Below are 4301 nucleotides of genomic sequence, written 5' to 3'. Positions count from 1 at the left end.
TACACACACACAAAAAATCTATCTTTTGCACTGTAAACTACACTAAATGAATTTAAACTGACATCATTTAATTGCACTGAGCCAAAAAAAGGTGCGTCTGTGGAATTTTTTCAAATTTGAGCACTAGTGGCCTTTTTTTTTTTTTAACTAAAACACAAGAACAATGGGGTGATTACCCAACACGAGGATATACAGTGTTACTAATTTTAAACCTCTGGCCACTTGCCTTTTGAACTTCATGTAAGCTTGGAGGTTTATGAGTGACAGCTACTGTTCTCAAATATTTTCATGCCATGTCTTAATTGCCATTGATTTGCTGCTGAAGACGAAAAAGAAAAACAGGTTTGAATCTAAATACCAAAATATTCAGTTGGTCTTGATTATTCTGAGAAAGGATCGACAAGGACATTGCCTTGGATATTGGAAAGGATCCCTAGTACTTAGCATGCATCTTGTTCAGATGTGCCTTTTTGTTTTGGTAGGCAAAGGTGTCTTAAGCTAAAGAGTTGTCTACTGTTCTGGAGAACAAAGCTATATGCCGTGTATGTACAATTGTTTATATTGTATATTTACAGATAATGCTAATAACCTGTATAAATTTAAGTGACTTGAGGCCTATAATACAGTCTGCTACTCTTGCGATCTTATGCAGTCAGAAGTGTTTCCTCTGGCTTAGGAACAGTCTTGCCTTCCAAACCTAATAACTTTCTTTAGATCTCACTTAACTTAATCGTGAATCCATTTTGGAAATTGGTAGCATTTAAACCAGCAAACACTTAAAGCTTTATTAAACTTTTTAAACTGATAAGTGAATGGAACTTTTATTTGCCAGTTGAACTACTTGTTTGAACTGGTGTGAGAGTGAGTCTGTTTTACTGGTAGTACTGTAGCAGCATTTATAAAGTGGCCAGAAGCCACATTTTATTTACTGGTCTGTGGCCTTTTACTGTGCTTTGTATCAGAGTTCTTAACAAGATTAATAAATCACCCCAGTCTTAATTTTTAAGAGCTTGAGCAGTGCGTGTTCCTTGTAAGGACAAGGTTGGGAGTTGGATTTAGTACAACTTTGGCAATACAAAATGCCACAGTTTTCCATGCTGCTGGTCATCCTTCGGTCTGCCGCTGGGCTGCGAAGCTTCAAGGCAGTTGAGCCCAATACACAACAGCTCCCCGGGAGTTTAACCTTTCACTAACCCATCGGATGCCTTGGCCCCTCGGGATGGAGAAGTGGTTTCCATTTTTTCTGGCTCCTGACCGGAGGAAGAGCACTGTGCTGGGATCTGCACCAGCTCAGGCTTCTAAGTCACATTCTGGCTTTTCATCAGCCTGTCTATACTGCTCCCACCATCTCCGGCATTCCCTCTGGAAAAGGAGAGGAGATAAGATTGTTCTCCTGGGAAGATGTATTTTGCCATCTGTCTCTTGGACATTCTGCTCCTACTGCCTGTCCCCTTCATGCTCCTTCCCGAGGAAGAAGAGATGGGTAGAATCTATTCGTGCAAGGGGCAGAAGACACTCAAGGGGAGCTGCTTCATTTTGCAAAAATAATGTTCAAGAAGTCCCAGATTTGCGTGAACTGGGAGTGCAGGAAATGAACAATGCCTTGATAATGGTTTTTCCTCTGCAGCTCGTAACTTTTCTGTACATTTGGGAAGAACTCTTCTATTTGTATCTGATGGTGAAATTCAGCTCAGTGAAGTACTCCCCCAATGCTCTCTACATAGAAAAGGCAGGCTGTCAGGTTTCACTGGTCCAGTGATCCGCAGAATAAGCTGAACAAGTGAAATTTTTTTATTCAGTTCCTTGTATTAACTCTGAAGTCCTCACCAGCAGCTATTGTTAAACAAGATGAGTAATGTTTTTTCAGACTTTGACATTTTTTGTGGTGTTGAAGGGGAAAAAATCCTCTCCCAAATTTTAGAATATAGAGATGTTAGCTTTATACCTTCCTATACAAGTGCTTAGACCAGCAGCATTTTCAATATCCCATTTTAAACTATATCACCGTTTTATATTTTAGTCCTGACTTAGCAAAGCCTTTACTGGATCATTTTAAGCTGAGCATCTGCTGATCAGTAATGGCTTCCCTACATATCAAAGTACTTCCCTCCAGTGAGACCTTTGTGAGGTTCTGGCATGTAATAGACTTCGAGGAGAGTTTAAACTTGTGGAAGCAGAAGTGTGTGTTTATTAGAGTTAACCCTGAAATGATCCTGCACAGGGATGCCAGTCTCAGAACAGCCCTTTTAGGTGCCAACTTACACTTTGTGTTGACAGCCTACAGAAGTACCTGGGGGGCTGTGAAACAAACGCTTCCTTCTTTTAACTCAAACCTGATTGTGAAAGGGTGAGTTTGGGCAGCAGTTCTAAATTCCACACCAAAGCCAGAGGAAAAGAAATATTTAACTTTCAGTGGGGCCCAGAATGGTTTGATTAGAAAAAATAGTGATGCAGTTAACAAAATCTCAAGCCTTGGTTGTTGTTCTCCGTTAGATTAACACAGGTAGGTGTTCCTGCAAAAGCCTCTCGCTGCTACCTGGGGATGTTCTGGGCAGCAAAGGTGACTGGTTCCTGGTGGGCCTTCGTGCCCCGTCCTCTGCCGTGGACCAACAGGACAGACACAAGCCTGTGAGTCCACGTTGCTGTTTTGCCAGCGGCAGGCCCTGTGAAGCAAGTCCCCGACCTCACCACCTTCCTCAGCTGCTCGCTTCTTCTCCCCCAATGCCCCTTCAACTGTGCCTCGTCGTGTTCTGAACTGAATGTGGAAAAGGATCCTGTGGGTTTTTTTCTTGCAGGCTGGGCTTAAAGCATAATCACCCACAACTGATCAACAGTAGCACTGGGACAGTGAAGCTCCAGGAGGATGAGAGGAGAGCAGGGACCTCTCGTATTAGGTCTCCCAACAAGGACAATAATGTGAAAATACAAGACACTTGTGCTAGCAGGCAGCAGCTAAACGCCGTCCCTAGCTGCATTACCCGTGCATGAAGCGTGACTCTTACCTTTACAGAGCCAGTTCTGGAGTTAATCTAAAGTGTATAAATCACAGCATGATCCCAGAAAAGGGACCTTGCTTATGGATAACTTACCACACAATTAAACTGTCCTCCAAGCATAACAGGAGCTGGAAAATACAAAGAACTGTTCCAAGGCAGGGCGGCGATGCCAGCGGCATGAAGTATGGTGGGAAGAGCAACACGTTCCCCAAGTAACTGTTTGGCTGTGGAAGTGGTTGAAGGCAGGCAGATTCCCACCCGTGCGGTTCCAGGGAATGCCAAGACAGTAGTAAATAACATTTCAGTTACTTCAAAATTAGAGGGATACATAAAAAGAGAATTAAAAAAAAAATGCTAGAGGGGGAAAAATATGAAATTGCTGGGTTTGAAGTTGGCTTGTGTGGGAAAAGGCAGTTCCCTCTGAAAAGTGCAGATAAACAGATGGAATGTGATGGCAGTTAACAGCAGAAGAAACATCTTTTCTAGTTGTTATCAGTGATCCTATTTTGAGTTACTGAGTTTTAGCGTTTCCCCCTGCTCCGGAGGCAGAATAACTTCTTTGGGTGCTATGCTATTGCTGTAGTAGATCAAGAAGGGATGAAAGGAACCATCTTTTTTATTTTTTTTTCCATATTTACTCCAATTTTCAGAAATACACCAGAAGTCTGAATATACCATTTGGAATCCCTAGCAACTGCAGTAACATCTCCCTGGGCAAGGGAGCAAGCTACAAAATAAGCAATGAAAACTTTCTTCCCTGTGTCCAAGGAAAAAAATCAAGAGCCTTTGCGCTTAGAGGTGCTGATGCGCAGTCAACCCCTACTTAGCTGCTTTTTGAAAGCCTTTTTATAAGCTTAAATGTGGAATGAGGGGCTGTAACACCTGTGATTTCTAGCAATCCCCTGGCTTTAGCGGGACGGCGTCCCTGTGCTGCGTACAGGCTGTACTGAGTCACTCGTGAGGTCGGTTTGTAATCGCTGCGTGCTGTCGGCCAGCTCACACGTGGAAAGTTTTCTTCAGGGCTGGTGTTTAACACGATGGGGTAAGCCGGGAAGGTTTGACTTTGCTGCCAGGTGAGCTCCTGCCTGCGGCCTCCAAGGGGAGGTTTCTGGGCTCTGAGGGAAGGCCGCAGCACCCGGCCGAGCGATGCCCGCCCCTGTTCTCTCCTGTGCTGCCAACTAAAAACATGTAAAAAGTACATTTTCCTGTCAAGCAAGGGGAGCCCGGACCACTCTGTCGTGTAATGAACTTGCCGGAGAGCGGGTCAGGAGGGGAGAGGGTGGGCAGGGAACTGCTGCCCCTGTC

The 4301-nt window shown here is 44.0% G+C and overlaps 1 protein-coding gene across 1 annotated transcript in view; it reads left to right on the top strand.

The window, feature by feature from the left end:
* Window positions 1-3968: 3968 nt before the first annotated feature.
* VCPKMT (valosin containing protein lysine methyltransferase) overlaps window positions 3969-4301 on the top strand; it is a 4554-nt gene continuing 4221 nt past the window's right edge. The window contains exon 1 of the mRNA XM_026850070.1: window positions 3969-4069. The gene's annotated coding sequence lies outside the window, so the exon portion shown is untranslated. The remainder of the gene's footprint in view (window positions 4070-4301) is intronic.

The sequence above is a fragment of the Athene cunicularia genome (assembly GCF_003259725.1).
Source record: "Athene cunicularia isolate RWA chromosome 5 unlocalized genomic scaffold, athCun1 chr5_part1, whole genome shotgun sequence".
Lineage (NCBI taxonomy): Eukaryota > Metazoa > Chordata > Aves > Strigiformes > Strigidae > Athene > Athene cunicularia.
Note: the sequence above shows the minus strand (reverse complement) of the source record. Positions and strands in the feature narration are given on the sequence as shown.